Here is an 18,395-nt window from a genome sequence, read left to right as displayed (position 1 = left end):
CTCGAAAATCCTTTCCTTTCAGCTCAAAATATACATATTTCACTCCCTTTAATACTCTTAGCTTTCATACACTTACTTAAACTAATTATTATTCATTCAATACCTCTAAAACTAAGAAAACTACTCATCCATATAGAATTGAAGAATCTTACTCCAATTCCAACTTGTTCTAATTTCAATTCTATTACTTCATACTTCTTAATTAACTTATTGACAAGTCAAAAATCTTATTCAAACATCAAAAACTCATCCATATCAAAATTTCATCTAAAAACTCATTTTCCAAATCTATCTCTAAAACACTTATCTTGTTGTCTTAATGTCATATAAGCTTTCCTTTAGCTTATATAATATCCAAACTTTCATTTCCAATCTTAAAAATCAAAGAAACTACCAAGGTTCAGATTCTTACCTTTACTTGCAAGCTCCACGTTTGGAGAAGGAAGAGAAGAAGATAAGAAAGAAGGAAGAAGAAATGAGAGGATTCTGGAAACCTAATGCCCCACGTGGTTTATAATATAACCCCATAACATTTTTTTTAATTATAATTTTTTCCTTACAAATGACCATTTGGTCCTCACATTCATTTCATATTTACTAACCTTTATTTTTAAACTATATAATTATTCTACTTTAATCACCAAATGTTGAAACTTTGCAAATTAATCACTAACCCGGCATGGAGGATGTTACAAATCTCCTTCCCTTAAGAAAATTCGTCCTCGAATTTTCAATAAGAAAAGAGATGTGGATACTGATTCCTCATATCCTCCTCACGCTCCCACGTTGCTTCTTCTACTTTGTGGTTTCTCCACAACACTTTGACCAAAGGAATAGTCTTGTTCCTCAATTGCTTAACCTCATGAGCTAAAATTTGAATCGGTTCTTCCTCATAAGTCATATCCGGTTGTACCTCGATCTCTTCTGGATTTACGATATGGGAGGGATCTGATCGATATCTTCGAAGCATTGAAACGTGAAATACATCATGTATCTTTTCCATCTCAGGTGGTAAAGCTAGCTGATATGCTACCGGTCCTACTCTCTTTACAATCTCATATGGTCCAATAAACCGAGGACTCAATTTTCCTTTTCGACCAAATCTCAACATATCTTCTAATATCTGAATAGTTCTCTCTGATTGCCCATCAGTCTGAGGATGAAAAGCCGTACTAAAGTTTAAACGAGTTCCCAACGCTCCATGCAAAGATTTCCAGAATCTAGAAGTGAATCGAGGGTCTCGATCAGAGACTATGGAAACAGGTACTCCATTCAATCTAATAACTTCTCTAATATACAGCTCTGCATACTTTTCCATAGAGAAATCCGTTCTCACCGGAAGGAAATACGCTGACTTAGTTAATCGATCAACAATTACCCAGATTGATTCTCTTTTGTTTGGGGTCAAGGGTAACCCCAAAACAAAATCCATCGTAACATTTTCCCATTTCCATTGAGGAATGAAAAGCGGTTGCAATAATCCTGATGGAACTTGATGCTCGCTTGACTTGTTGACATATCAAACACTTAGACACAAATTCGGTGACGCTTCGCTTCATCCCTGACCACCAAAATCGATTCTTCAAATCCATATACATCTTGGTTCCACCCGGGTGCATCGTTAACGGACTGCAATGAGCCTCTGTTAATATTTCTTTCTTCAAGTCGTCATTGTCGGGTATTACAATTCTTCCTTTACAATATAGATTTCCATCTGACTTAATCTCAAAGTCTTTAATCTCTTTGTTCTTTACTTGTTCAATTCTTTTCAAACACATTTCATCTTTACCTTGCAATTCTCCTATTCGTTCTAACCATGCTGGTTTAAGGGTCAATTTTGCACAAAGACCACCGTCTCCCGTTAAAGATAATCTTACATCCATAGCTCGTAAAGCTGCAAACGTCTTTCTACTCAGAGCATCTGCTACCACATTAGCCTTTCCGGGATGATAGTCAATTATCACATCATAATCCTTTAAGAACTCTACCCATCTACGTTGCCTCAAATTCAATTCTTTTTGAGTCATCAGATACTTCAGGCTCTTATGATCCGTATATAAGTAACAACGCTCCCCATAAAGATAATGACGCCAAATCCTGAGAGCGAATACTACAGCAGCCATTTCTAAATCATGAGTGGGGTAATTCCTTTCATGTGTTTCAACTGTCTCGATGCGTACGCTACCACTTTTCCTTCTTGCATTAATACACACCCCAACCCGTTATGGGATGCGTCACTGTATACTACAAAATTCTTGCCAGATTCCGGTTGAACCAATATCGATTTTCCGTCAGAATTCTCTTTAAAGCTTCGAAACTTTCTTGACATTCAGAAGTCCAAACAAATGGTACTCTTTCTCATTAGCTTTGTTAGAGGCAGCACAATCATCGAAAAATTCTTAACGAATCTTCGATAGTAACCGGCAAGTCCAAGAAAACTCCGAACTTCAGACAAATTCTTAGGAACTTCCCAATCCATTATAGCTTTAACCTTCTGAGGGTCTACTCTAATCCCAACTGCCGAGATCACATGCCCTAAGAAATTACTTCGTCTAGCCAAAATTCACATTTAGACAATTTCGCATAGAGATTTTTATCCCTGAGACTTTGCAAAACTAGGCTCAAATGTTTCTGTGCTCTTCAATGGACTTCGAGTAACCAGTATGTCATCAATAAAGACAACACAAACTGGTCCAATAGGGCTGAAAAATCCTGTTCATGAGATCCATGAAAGCAGCAGGTGCATTCGTTACTCCGAATGGCATTACGAATTCATAATGACCATATCTCGTTCTGAAAGCTGTCTTCGGAATATCTTTCTCCTGGATCTTCAATTTATGATAACCCGAACGTAGATCGATCTTCGAAAATACCGAAGCTCCTTTTAGTTGATCAAACAAGTCATCAATGCGCGGAAGGGGATACTTGTTCTTGATGGTCACCTTATTGAGCTGTCGATAGTCAATGCAAAGACGCATTGATCCATCATTCTTTTTAACAAATAACACCGGAGCTCCCCAAGGTGATACACTTGGTCGGATAAATCCCTTCTCTAGCAACTCTTGTAATTGATTCTTTAACTCTTGCAATTCTTTCGGAGCCATTCGATAATGTGCCATTGCAATCGGAGCTGTTCCCGACATTATTTCAATTTGGAATTCTACCTCTCTATCCGGAGGTAATCCTGGCAACTCAGCCGGGAAAACTTTAGGGAATTCTCGAACTATTGAAATCTCCTCTAACCTTTTCTCTTGAGCTCTTGAATCAATCACATTTGCAAGAAAACCCTGACATCCTTGTAACAATAATTCTTGGCAGACATCACTGATATTACATTTGCTAAGGATTAACTTTTCACTGCTCACACTTATCTCTGTTTCCTTCTGGACTTTTCAGAGTTACCTTTTTCAATCTGCAACTAATCTCCATAATAACGGAACAACCAATCCATTCCCAGAATCACTTCAAACTCGTCAAAGGGTAATTCCATCAATTAGCAGGAATTCAATTCCCTGAACCTTTATGGGACACCCCTTACAGACTTTATTCACCCGGGCACTATAGCCTAACGGAGTTGTTACTATAATCTCATTACTCGTAGCTTCTAAGGGAATCCCCAACTCCTTTACTAACTTACTTGTAATATAAGAATAATTAGAACCCGTATCAATCAGTACCAATACTAATTTATCAAACAACTGAAAAGTACCTGCTATAATATCAGGGTCATCACGGTCTTCACTTGTCTTTAGATTGTATACCCGAGCATGGATCGAACTTCAGGTTGAGCAGAGAATTCAGACGGGTTCCTTCCTCTGCCTCTTCCTCGTCCTCTTTGTGAGGAAGAACCAACTCTTCCAGATGGTGCAGGCTCACCAACAATCAAAGGGCAATCCCGGATAAAATGTCCGGCATCTCCGCATCGAAAACAAGTCCCAGCAGCCATACGACAAGCCCCATAATGGTTTTTCCCACAGTGCTGACACTGTCTCCCTTGACTCGGAGTAGATCTCCCAGCACCAGATTCCACTGACTGCGTCTGTCTAGGTCTCGCCTTACTTGCTCCCCTAGCAGACGATGCAACTGATTCTGATCTAGTTTGTGATCGAAATCCCGAGTCTCTTCCCCTTTTTGTTGGTACTGAGCTAGAAGAAGTAGTCATCCTCTTTGATGTCTGAACTCTTGAGTCCCCAAATCATTCATTCTGAGCCCTTTCAAGAGCTTTTGCACGATTGATCACCTCCTGGAACGAGGACAGGTTTAATACTATTAACATTTCTTTAAGTCTAGGGCGCAAGCCCTCCACGAACCATTCGCAAGCATCTTTTTCAGTAGGCACAAGCTCAGCTGCAAACCTGCTCAGCTTATTAAACTCACATTCGTACTCATATACAGAGCGGTTCATCTGCTTCAAATTCATAACTCCTGCTTCATTGTCCGATAAACTGATCTCCAATACTTGTTTTTAAATTCTTCTAAAAACAAAGACCAAGTCAACTGATCGGTTGACATCCTCATGGTGACGTTCGTCCACCATATCCTCGCCTGACCCCCCAATAAAGATACAACTCCATCTAATTTCTCCACTTCGGAACAGTGGAGACCATCTAACATGATTTTCAAATCATTCAACCAAAGATCCGCTGACACTGGACCTTCCTCAGCTTTTCCCTTAAATTCGGGAGCTCCTAACCCTCTCAACTCTTTTGCTACATTAATTCTTTGAGTTAGTGGAGCAGGAGGTTGAAGACGCGTCAGAATAGCGTCTAACGTTCTGAAGAACGTATCTTGATCTTGCACATGCACTCCTTGAGATGCCTGTTCTTCACCCTGCCTGGCCAGGGCAGGCGAATTACTGCTTTCAGCATGCCTATTCTTCTCCCGCTTCACTTCGGGAGCTATTATGTCCGGACATCTAATAAGAATAAACACATTGTTCTATTAGCAAAACAACATACTCATACTATACCAGATCAAAGTTCTCACTATTTTGGCATGTATTCCATTTAAAGACTCTATAGACTCTGGTTTATGCCTAGAATCGGCTAAACCATAGCTCTGATACCATTAAATGTAACACCCCCAACCCATACCCGACCCGGATATGAGTCAGAGATACTACATTGACTTTGAAACACAACTCTTAACAAATAATAGCAAAATATTTGGACTTATATTAAGAAAATACGATAATATACATATTGTAATAAGTTTACCAAATATTCGAGCATACACACTTAACCCTTTAATTACATGCCAACTGCCATTTACATAACAAAATGACCTACTGATTAAGTTGCTTCTGATATGGTGGTTGTAGGAGTAATGCTGTCAAGCTGCTTCACCTGTCTTGTCTATGTTCTCGGATCCTACGTGTGAAACACTCACACGCTAAGTCATCGACTTAGTGAGGCAATGTAATAATAATAACCAGGCAGTGTAATGAACATGTCATGATCATATGAAATGAGATGCAACATGTACTTAATCATGTAGTCTACATCATCAATATCCATACCTGTAAGCGTATGACTTTAACATTCATAACTTTGTATGAATAAGTTTATTGGCCCATGATAGCATATTGAGAACCTAAGGTATCTGAGTAATGTGAGGTTGTGCACTATGCTGTCACCACAGCTCGTATAAATGCACCGAAGTGCCGCGTAGAATTGCACCGTAGTGCCATATAATATGTCCCTAAGGACCACATATAATTCCTTAAGATCATATACATATACTAGGGATCAGTATGTGTCTTTCCAAGACTTCACACATGTTCCACAGAATATATATATCCCGAAGGACCGCGTAGAATTGCACCGTAGTGCCATATAATGATGTCCATAAGGACCACATAGAATTCCTTAAGAATCATATACATATACTAAGGATCAAGTATGTGTCTTTCAAGACCTCACACATGTTCCAAAGAATATACATATGTCCTGAAGGACCGCGTAGACCCTCTACCCTTGGCATGCCAACTATACCTATAGTTCTCATCTACATAACATGGGCTTTTACATTTCACGTAGTCTATATCGCGTAGACATGTAATTTCTTACCTTTTCACATAGCTCATAATTTTCCCACATATTCATGTCATATAATTTTATATGAACTCATGTCATGTCTCATAATACAGAATATGCTCATGTTCAAGATATAAATCTAGACTTATCACAAGTCTAGAATGCAGGATATTTCTATAATCATGCTATGCCTATACTCACCTATACTTCTTTGGCTTTTCCTCGATCGATCCTACTTGTAGATTGTTCCCGAACTCGAGTAGGCTCGGTATCTACATAAACATAATTTTCAAGATGATCATCAGATGTCTATGTCTTGAAATTAAGCTTTAATAGCTTACTAATTTAAGGAATTTATAGCTTAGTCTTTCTTTCTTTTCTTTCTTTTTTTTCTCATGGGAATCGATTCCCCCCCTGGGGGTATCGATTCCCTCTAGCTTCTGGAAATTCATATTCGTTGAGGGGGTATCGGTTCCCCTTGAATGGGTACCGATTCCCCTACCCGAAAATCCTATTTTGAGCTCGAAATCCTTTCCTTTCAGCTCAAATATACATATTTCACTCCCTTTAATACTCTTAGCTTTCATACACTTACTTAACTAATTATTATTCATTCAATACCTCTAAAACTAAGAAAACTACTCATCCATATAGAATTGAAGAATCTACTCCAATTCCAACTTGTTCTAATTCAATTCTATTACTTCATACTTCTTAATTAACTTATTGACAAGTCAAAATCTTATTCAAACATCAAAACTCATCCATATCAAAATTTCATCTAAAAACTCATTTTCCAAATCTATCTCTAAAACACTTATCTTGTTGTCTTAAATGTCATATAAGCTTTCCTTTAGCTTATATAATCCAACTTTCATTTCCAATCTTAAAAATCAAAGAAACTACCAAGGTTCAGATTCTTACCTTTACTTGCAAGCTCCACGTTTGGAGAAGGAAGAGAAGAAGATAAGAAAGAAGGAAGAAGAAATGAGAGGATTCTGGAAACCTAATGCCCCACGTGGTTTATAATATAACCCCATAACATTTTTTTTAATTATAATTTTTTCCTTACAAATGACCATTTGGTCCTCACCTTCATTTCATATTTACTAACCTTTATTTTTAAACTATATAATTATTCTACTTTAATCACCAAATGTTGAAACTTTGCAAATTAATCACTAACCCGGCATGGAGGATGTTACATCTGGAGAGCAAGTAATTAATGGTTCTTGATATATGAAAAACCAATGAAAATAAAGCAAACAATGGAACATAAAGGAAACGCCTTTTTTTCCTTTATTTTTTCTGCTCGAGAAACAAGCAAAATATAGGAATCAAAGTTGGGTTTTTGTAGATTTGAGGCACAGAGACTAAAGATTAAAGATTAAAGAAAAAGAAGAAACGTACCTGAAGAGTGGAGACCAGGAAATATCGGCGCAGTAACAAGATTAAGACTACAGAAGAGATCATATTAAGACTAAATATCCCTAATATTTGGTTAAATTATATGTTATATCTTATATAATTTAGAATTTATAAATATATCTTATATAATTTAGAATTTATAAATTAGTCTCTAAAATTACACCTAAATTTATAATGGTCCAAAATTTAATGGATATTTAGCTGGGCATGCGGATGCGGGGCGGGTAATGACTCAAACCCATTACCCGCCCACTACCCGCGACAGGTATCAATTTCTAAATCCACACCGCCCACTACCTACTAAAATTATACCCATCCCCGCCCCAATTGGAGCGGGTGCGGTGCGGAATCCACGAAATTGTACCCGTTTGCCATCCCTACTTAGAAGGGCTATTCGGTGGAGAGGAAGAAGAGAGGCTTTGAGAGAAAAGAAAAGAAATGAAAATGGAGGTTAGGTTTAGTTTTTACATAAAATGGCTAAAAAGATGAATATATATTAAAGAAAATAGGAAAATCATGCTCACACCTATCTGTTTTTTGCGCGTTTTTGCATTATGGTCATCGAATCTATGCATTTTTTATTTATTCTAATTTTAGCATGTAATTTTAATTATTTTTCAATTTGGCCACTGATTTGTCATATTCATGTTTTATTTGTTTTAATTTTAGCACTCTATTTTCATTTTTTAAATTTTAGTCACTGACTTCCCTTTAAATTATTCCTAACATTCAAATTAATTATATTACTTTGCGGTGACCTGTCCCGGGGTATGATCTGCATTATTTACGTTCCGTGTAAAATTCTAACACTAACCCGCTAACTCTTTTATTTTTATTGTTCGAGCTAACTCTTTTAGTTTTTATTGTTCGCACTAACCCGTTAACTTCTTTTGTTATTTGAATTTAATTCACGACTTTGTGGTGACTCACCCAGGGTATGATCCATATTATTTATGGTACTGGTAAAACATTAAAAATAACCTCATAACTTTAATTTTCATGCAATCTAATATATATGCTATTATCATTCCAGCTCTTTAATTTCCAGCATTTTATTTTTCTGCCTCTTTAATTTCAAACCTTTAATTTTGGTCCTTTAAATTTCCAACACTTAATTTTCTGTATTTCCATTTATGCATCCTAATTTGCATTTCATTCGATTCTAGTCATCAATATTACTTGTGGTTTATTTATTACTGGTGCCTATGTTTTAATTGTTTATATTTCAGCCTTATTTATTATTTATTATATTTACGTTGTGTTTTAATCTTGGCTGTTAATTTACAAAGTATTCATGTAAGTCCCTTATTTATGTTATTAGAGAGCAAATATTTGGTTTGTATTTTAGACTCAAAATTGAACTTGTTTGGCTTTATTATTGCTGCCCCTAGTAAGAAATAAGAATATTTATGGGTTTATAGTGTGTTTAGTCCTAAATATTTCTGTTTATGTTCGATTTGATCTTTAGTTAATGCCTATTGATTTTGTTATTTAATCATTGCTATTTTTTATTTGTTCAATATGGTCACTACTCTTTTATATGCACATATCTTTATGTTACTTATATTATTATTTGAACTTTATTTTATTATAAATCACAATATTTTTTCACATATATGAAAGATAAATTTCATTGTGAGGGAAATCTATTAAGACATCTCCCAACTATAAGGGAAATGTGTCTCCGAGGATTTTTCACACAAAAGTCCTTTTTTATATCCTATTTTTTTATTTTATAATTTTTATTTTTATTTTATTTTTAATATCAAAAAAAAGTTAGGCAATGTCTTTCGTGAGGGGAATCCGTGGAAAAGTCTCATAACTATAAAGGAAGTATATTTTCGATGATTGTTCGTACAAAAAACATTCTTTTTATCCGAGCATTTCTTGAAAATTAATATAATATTATACTCTTTTTAAAAAATATATCAATGAAATTAAAGAAACATTATTTTGTGAGGGGAATGCTTGAAAAAGTATCCCAACTAAAAGGGAAGTGTATTTTCAAAGATTGTTCGTACAAAATGATGTAGTTTCTCTTTTAATAATAATAATAATCTTTTTGAGTATATATATATATATATATTAGAAATTAATTATTCTACAAAAGCATATTCGTTCTCTTTAATTGTTGCATCCATTGCATTTATTACTTGTCATTGTGTTTTTAGTTTTAATAATTTTGAAGGCAATGTTGTTTTGATTTGGGGAGAATTAACAAGTTAGCATCCTAACTCTAAAAGATGACGATCTTCGTTGATTTTCTTGAATCGAAAGGACATCCTTTTGAACAAGTTTGAGTGAATCAATTCTTCTTTCTCAATCAAAAACCATTTTAATGAAATTCACTCATTTCAAACTAAATTCGAATGAACAAAAGGATCATAACTTAAATATGTCAGAGTTTGCAATTCCAGTATTTAGACAACATATAATCATTTGGGTATCAAGTTTGGACTTTGTGGGGTGTTTATACTTCTCCATGCGTAATTTATTCCCGAACTCTTAAAAATGAAACTTTGGTGAAACATAGACCATATTTCTTACCTTTTAAATGTTTTTTTTAAAGTTCATTAAAAATGATAGTTTTGGGTGTTCGAGTTACCTATCTCAAAGGTTGATGACGACTCCAAATCAAGTTTGTCCAAAATCTAAATTTCACCACCTTTTCTTAAATTCAAAAATTTTAGTCTACTCGGTTCTCGCTTGTCGCCGGACTGTTAGGTGGTGTTTGTTTTTGCAGAGGTAAAAGGTCTGCAGTCTGCGGACAACATCTGCAGGCATCTGCAGCAGAAGAGGTGTACCAAAAGTCTGCAGTCTGCAAGAAGAAGACTGTTTGTTTTTTAACGTCTGTAGACTGCTAAAAAAAACTGAAATATAAAATAAACTGATTTTTTAAACTATACTCAAATAACCATTTTTTCTATTAATTTTTTAAAAATTATAAAATGTCATTAAATGTAATGAATTATTACAAAATAGTCACTATAATGTTGTAATAAATTATAAAAGTTTGATAATATATATATAATTATTTTATAGTATTTAGATAAATTTATTAATAATTTTATAATCTTTTAATAAATTTAATAAGTATTTTATAATTTTTTAAACTTTATTGACGAAAATGATCATTTGTATATAACTCAACGATATCTAATATACTTTATTTGAAAAAATATATTAAATAAATATTATACGAATTTTATTATTATAAATTATTATATCTACGGACTATTAGATGAGTGAGATTAACAGTAGGAAATGAGAAGATATTCACTGAAAAAAATAATGAGTCAACCTCAGTTATCTATTTTCACTCGTCTAACTGTCATAAATATGTGTAAAACTAAAAAATTTTATATTGTAAACATTTATATTTGTAGGCTATATATATTATTAATAACAAAAAAGATTATAAATAAAAATTATCTTGTAATCCTCATGAGCTATTAAAATAAAAAGGTTACACTAAAAAATCTATAAACAATATTTTCCATCAAAGATGATAAGACGTGAGAGATTAATGTGATTACATAGTTGATGTCAAAATATATGCATTTATCTCCATTATTTTTTTAGATTTAATTTTTTATAAAATTTATTTAAAATCGATGAAAATTTATCTAAACTTCAACGTTTTAAATTATGACATCGTCTGATGACTTTTTAATGAAAATTAATTTTAAGATATATTATTCGTCTTCTTAAAAGAATGCTTCTCATCATAAACTTTTTTAGATGAACACCTTAAATCTCTTAAACCCATCAAAACCACAAACCTTAAAAATAAAAATTAAACTGATAAAATAATAAAAAACGATAAGACGAATTCATTTGTATTTAAAATAACCGTACAATATGTTAAAGAAAAACGATTGTTCAACAATGACTAAAAATAAATGAAAAAATAAATAAATTTCATCACGTAGATGAGATAAAAAGACAATTTCATATAAGATAAAAATTTAAAAAAATAATTTTCACGTTAATATTAAATACTGCATTATTTAATTACGATTCAAACGTTTTTTATAAATAATTTAGGGTGATTACGTGCTAGTATCTATTTAGAATTTTCTTAATCAATTGGTAACGTATACATATCCTAGGACGGATGCAAATTTTATGTTAAGGATGGTAAACTTATAAAAATTAAAGGGAAAACAAACTTATAAAATTTTAGGAGGAGAAAATAGAATTTTATTAGAAAATGTCTAAAATATATAAAATTTAAAATTTTTAAGGAGACGATCGCCTCTGCGTAAGTCTATCCCTATAAATATAACTGCTTAAACTCAAAACCTCAAATAAAATAACTTTTTTTTCAACTATGAGATCACCTAATAAATTTATATATAAACGTTAAATTTTGTAGCTAATGATGTAATTTATAATTATAAAGTACGAGCGGTGGCAGAATGGGAAGGGCTCATTTTTATTTTCTTTAAATAAATTAGCCCTTCATTATTCGAGTCTTCTTTATTTAATCATATACTCCGTATTATATTTTTGGGTAACCTATATATTTAGCATCTTAATTATCACTTTTGTTTTGTTTTAGTCACTTAATTATTAATTTTTTTTTAAAATTATATATAATTTTATGTTTTGGTTTTATTTTGGTTATCCACTGGTAAAAATTAACATAACTAGTAATGTGACATTTAAAAAAAATAAATGATGATGTAGCATTACCTTATGATGACACATCAACATCTTCGTTAATTTTTTAACAGTAGGTGACAAAAAATATAGCGCTAGATATAATTTTGGAACAAAAGTAATAGTTAAGATACTAAATGTGTAGTTTACCTTTTTTTTATAATGGACCTTGTCTTATATTTTTTAATAGTTTAAAGTGATTAGTTTAAGGTGATTACAAAGTAATATATGTTCAAAAATTATTGATAACACACACTCTACAAATGCAATTGTTTAAACAACTTTTAAGAAGATTAATATTCTCTTTTATTATGAAGACTACGAGTTTTTTGTTGAAACAAAAAATGAAGACTACTACATATCTTTCTATTTTCTATATAAAGATCAAATTCTGAGAGCTTCATGTTGCACAAGCTGGCACCAAGCAAGAAAAGAATCCCCACATCTTCTCCTGCATCCCATTACAAAGAGAAAAACCTAAACCTTTGAGTTTCCACTTCAACGTCTTTAAAAGAACATGTAAGAAATAATACAACTGTAAACATAACTGTTAAACGTTATAATTTTTACCGGCAAAATTGCTCATATAAGTTGTCGTTGAAATTATTTTTTTAACATAGTGTGATTGTTGCAACGCTCATTGAAAGACGCCGAGAATACAAAACGTCTTCCGGAAGACATGACGACTACAGTGCGACTTCTGCTTTGTTCCTTTAATAATCTTGGCAATTTTAGCATTTTAATAACGTGAAAAATGAGGAAGACACATTGTATTCCTAACGTCTTTTCTGTGACTGTAATGATTATACCATCTCAAAAAGTAATTCGACGAGACCTAATATGAGTCAATTATTTTCTCCAACACCCCCACACGAGCAATTTAGTCAATTTTTACTAATAATGACATGTTATTATCTTATGGTGGTATGATAGTATTACTGTTAATTTTTTAATGACAAGTGATTAAAACATAATCAAAATATAATATTTAAAAAAACGAAATCATTACGCAACTAAAACAGAACCACCACAACAGAAGAATGAATAAATAGACAGGTTACCCTTTGAAAAATCAGGGACTTACTAGCTTGGAAGAGCGAAGGAGCTCAGGTGGGATTTTGTAGAGATCTTCATCAACAGGCACTCTCTTGGGATTGGGAGCAACGTCGTCGTATTTAAGCTGCTTACAATATCTTGTCGTACTGTGATATTTCCTTGGCGGTTCGGTCACGTCACAGACTCTCCCTCCCTTCTTTTTCTCTTTTTCCGTCGCCTATTATCCGTGACGAACGCATAAATTTTATATTACGATAAACGAATTTATAAAAGTTTAGGTAAAAGAGAACTTATTAAATTTTAAGTGATAAAAATATATTTTTAATAAAAATATTTAAATATATAAAAAATTTAAATTTTAAAGGGGTGACCGGAAAAATTCCCACAAAGGTCTTGAGGACAGATTAGTGCTTTACAAAGATGTTTTATGTAAGAATTTTTCTATATGAACAACAGTAGTACAAAAATAAGAAATCCCATAATTTCTTTCATAAAAAGGGTTGAAGAAGAGCAAACTGACCTTTGTAGAAGGAGGAAGATCACAAGAACGTTTCCTTGAATCAACTTGATACAAGTCGTGGGGAGGACATAAGGATTGGATTCACCAGACGAAGAGCTGAACCGAATCAACCAGCTTGTCTAGCACATTCGAAGTATGAGTAATAGGCAACTCATTCGCATAGTCCCACTCTCCAAATGCTGGAATCTGCCCACTTCTCTTACAATAATCCTGATAAAAAAAGAACAAAACTCATCAGAGAATTAGCTTTAAACAACAGGTCCATTCAAGATTCGAAGATTTTTTTTTCAACTTACATCCATAGTGGGGTTGTTGGGGTCGACAGTTACTGGTTAGAGGAAAAATATTGGACTTGGAAAGGGGTGTGTTTTAAAAGGGAATGAGAGAAAAGAAGAGATATGGGGATTGTGAAGAAAGCTACAGAAGATAGAAGGTATGGTTTCAGAAATTACTTTGAAGAGGAGAATCTGCAGAAAAAACCAACAACAGAGTTTTCTGAGCCTTTGATTCACTTTTGTGTCCTAAAAACTAAAAGGAATGTAAAAAAATAGGGAAGGAAGTCTACTTGTTTGTCAACTTTTCCTCGTTCTAATAAATGTAAATGTTTATTCCTTGTTTAATTCGTTTCACGCGTCGAGTCAGAAAAATGGGACTTGAAAGAATGCAGGTTGAGTATTGAATGCACACGTGATATGAATTTGACAGATTTTAATTCGATTCGATTTAATCTTATGTTCTAAAAAAATTTGGCATTATTAGGTTTGGTCAGATTTTTTAGAGGTTATGTTCTGATCCAGTTTAGATTTAAGATGAAAAATATCCAACCCAACTTGACCTAAAAAATATGTAATTTTATCTTATATATTTAGAGATACTTTTAATAACACCTCTTTATATATTATTTTTTCAATTAAATATCTATTTTCATTGAATAAAAGTAATATTTTTTTATAAATATATTATTTCAAATGTGGTCGGATTTGAATTTTATATCAAAAGGATGGGCGGGTACATGTCGAGTGAAAGATATATATTTTTCGGGTTGAATTTGAATTAGCTAGAGAATATAATTTTTAGATTAAGTCGATTGGACCGAAAACCCGGCCATGACCCTCCCTAAGGTTGAGTGTATTAACAGTTCACTTAGACTTGGGTGAGGGTTAAATTCTTATTCAACTTTATATTATTTGATTAATTTTAATATTATATTTTAAATTTATTCAACCATTTCAGTGATAAAAGATAATGCTATTCTCCTTATATACATTGGGTTTCAGCAACTGTGTTTGTAACATGTGTGCGTTCATTGTCAATAAACTAAAAAAATTCTAAACATATACACCTTATAATCATCTCAAACTAATAAAAAGTAATTTAAAAAATAAAAATTTAATTTTCATCAACAAATATTAAAGAGATAAAAGTAAGATTTGATTCAATTAATTTAATATACCTATTTAAATTATAATTAGGATTTTTAAAATTGAAAAATATAAGAATAATAATTAAAATTAAATTAATTAAATCTATAATTTATTATAGAGACTGAAAAGCCAATTGTTGGGGGTTCTCAAAGATCTGAGAAGGGTTTGGATTTTGCATAATAATGGCAACACCTCTCATTCAAATTGCATAGTAATTGATGCAACTAATAACGTGAATACAAGTACCTATCTCAAATTATTTATTAAATATCTTAAAACATTAAATATAAATATGTCATGTTTTATTGTTTTAAACATGCCTAATCATTTAATAATTTATTAAATTTAATGGGTTTGTGTCAAAAATTAAGTACGTTGTTCTCATGACAAAGATTGATATCCACCTCATTGAGAGCTTCTTTAATTTTGTTTTTAGTAGGGTTTTGGGTAATATTTCATTTTCACATATTATGAATTTAAATAATTTATGGGTTAAAATTAGATTTATTATTCCCCTGAAATTCAAAATGAACTTAATAAACTCTAAAATATTATTATTCAAGCCTATTTTGTATTCAAATAACGTTGTACATCCAAATTTATTATCTAAATAATATTCTTATTATTATTTTAAAAATAAATGAATATTTCTTGGAACGGAATAGTAAAAATGCATGGCACGTGAGAAGGGTAAAATAACCACGATGATTATAGACGGTTCAATCATTGTGATTTAGACAAAAAATTATAATAAGTAATTATATGATAATTAATCGATAATGTTCTTGATAAATATATAAAAGAAAATCTTAAAAGAGAGAATCCAAATGAAGAAAAAGAATAAGAAAAATAAGAAGATGAAATTTCATTTATATATATTATAGAAGTTTATATATTAATTTTTAATATTGATGTTAGGTGTAGAACCATTATGACTACTTAAAGGTTGATAAATAAAATAGATCTGTCTATTAGATAGTAAATGACTGATCACATTGACTTATTATAGGTTATATCATCAAGTCATAATGACTACTCGTAGGTTGAATCTTTTCACCAACAATTAATTGGTCGAGGTGGAAATGATCTCATCAGATAAATTATAAGGTAAACTATGTATTTAGTACCTAAATTTTTATTTTCTTTAAAATTATACATATTGTTTAGTTTTTGTTTCATTTTAGTACATTGCCGTTAAAAACTTAATGGATAAACTCGTCGGGCATCGTATCTACAATCGCCGTCCGCGGTGTTTGTCGGTTGATAAAGCCCAAACTTTTTAGTTCGCATCTTTTCAACCTCTTGAATTCGATTCCAGTCTCTATTTCACCGAAAAACGCATCAATCTCTCCAAATCGACGATAAACTCTTCGATTTTTTCATCCTCCAATCTCCATGTACCACCATCCAATGGTCTTTGAAACTAGACTATGTTGATCAACTAATCATTTTCTCGTGATCCACCATTTTGATTGCTCGTCCGTCCACCGAAGTTATGTCACGTCAGCCGGGGTGTAAAAATAAAATAAAAACTAAACGTTAGATATGATTTTGAAAAAAAAAATGAAAGTTTAGATACTAAAATTGATCAAAACTGATAGTTTAGATACTAAATGCGTAGTTTATCCGATTTTGAAAAATAGACTTGATTTTGGCCATGGAGAAATGGGAAAAAGGCAAAATCCGTTTATTGGCTCAAGCTGCCGCAGTAGTGCCTTAACCTCGTGGAGTGATACAAGGTCGCCATTTCCCAAGTGCTCAAAAAACAAAGACACCGACCTAGGGGGTTGAACAAGGACCAAATGCCCACCTGCAACAAAGGGTCAAAAATGCCACCAACGGTCCTATTCTGCCTTGACTTTGGGTGTGAAAATCACCAATAACAACAACAAAGAACAGATGGACAAGGAGGTTTAGTAAGTCAAAACAGAGTGGAAAATCTAAACAAATATGGGCAAAGATCAGATCTGTAATGTTAGCTGAATTGACCAGCCCTAGTTGTTTGGCTTGAAAGAAAACGACACCGACTATGAAAAATGAGAACATGCTGGAAAATATAAATTTGTTCACGTGATCATCAAAGGTGCGACGGATAAAATAATGGAGGACCGAATTAACTTCAAATTCATCATACAAAAGGGTTAAATGACATTTAAAATAATTATGATCGAATTTTTAAAATGTTGACTATTAAAAATTAATAAATAATAATTTTTTATTAAATTTAGATGATTATAAGATAATATATGCTTTAAAGATTCTAAATTATTTGATAAAAAAAGTTCAAAAATTTATATAAACATTGGTGCTCAAACTCAATACCTCTTTAACCACTAAAATAACTTGATTCATACTTTTAATTTTTTTAAAAAAAATAATATATATATTAATGGTAAATTGTATGGACGTCAGGTTGAGCCGTCATTACCTGCTGATTTATGTTTCCTTTTATGTTATACAGATTGATCAAGGGAAAGTTTAAAAAACTACAACTTAATGTTAAAAACGGTAAAAATAGGTGAAACCGATAATGTAATAAAAAAACATAATATTTTAGATTTGATGTAATCTAAAATGTTACATTATTATTATCATTTTCTATTGACAACCGAAAATGTTATAATCTTCATAATAACTTTAGAAACAAAGGTATAACTTAAAATGTAAGCTTTTGAGGGCTTACAAGCTTTGACCCTCTTACATATTAGACCCTTTTAGCTTTTAAATAAAAAATTAAATGATTTTCCTAAATTTATTTTTAAATTTCAATATTTCAAATCTTTAATAAATCTACAAAGAAAAATTCTACAACGTTGGTCGAAAGTGGTTGAACATGGTTAATGATGAATACCAATAAATTAATTTATAAAACGTTAAATTGTAAAGTACTAAACATATAATTATAAATTAGTTAAAAATCTAAATGTAATTTAATTAAAATATAATATTTATAAAACATTAGTTTTCATAATTTTATTTTAATTATAATTAGATCAAATATTAATTTGGGAAATTTATAAACCCTAATTTATTTTTATAGCTTTGAAGTCACCGCTGCCGTCACCACAGGTATCATCTTTTGTCATCGATTTAGTCTTTTTTGTTCGCTGGTGGTGAAAGATGATACCGGTGGCGACTGTAGTGGTTTCAAAGCTATGAAAATAAATTAGGGTTTATAGATTTCCCAAATTAATATGTGATCTAATTATGATTAAAATAATATTATAAAAACTAATGTTTTATAAATATTTATATTTTAATTAAGTT

The 18,395-nt window shown here is 31.9% G+C and overlaps 1 long non-coding RNA gene across 1 annotated transcript; it reads right to left on the bottom strand.

The window, feature by feature from the left end:
• Positions 1-12,517: 12,517 nt before the first annotated feature.
• On the bottom strand, positions 12,518-14,225 carry LOC120206964. Its single transcript, XR_005524158.1, has 4 exons — positions 14,001-14,225; positions 13,705-13,914; positions 13,213-13,401; positions 12,518-12,579 (listed from the first exon to the last, which is right to left on the bottom strand). It is a non-coding gene; the product is annotated as an uncharacterized LOC120206964 (long non-coding RNA).
• Positions 14,226-18,395: the final 4,170 nt, after the last annotated feature.

Source organism: Hibiscus syriacus, unplaced genomic scaffold, assembly GCF_006381635.1.
Source record: "Hibiscus syriacus cultivar Baekdansim isolate YM2019G1 unplaced genomic scaffold, ASM638163v2 tig00014213_pilon, whole genome shotgun sequence".
Taxonomy (NCBI): Eukaryota; Viridiplantae; Streptophyta; class Magnoliopsida; order Malvales; family Malvaceae; genus Hibiscus; species Hibiscus syriacus.
The sequence above is the reverse complement of the archived record's forward strand: the minus strand, read 5'-3'. Positions and strand labels throughout refer to the sequence as shown.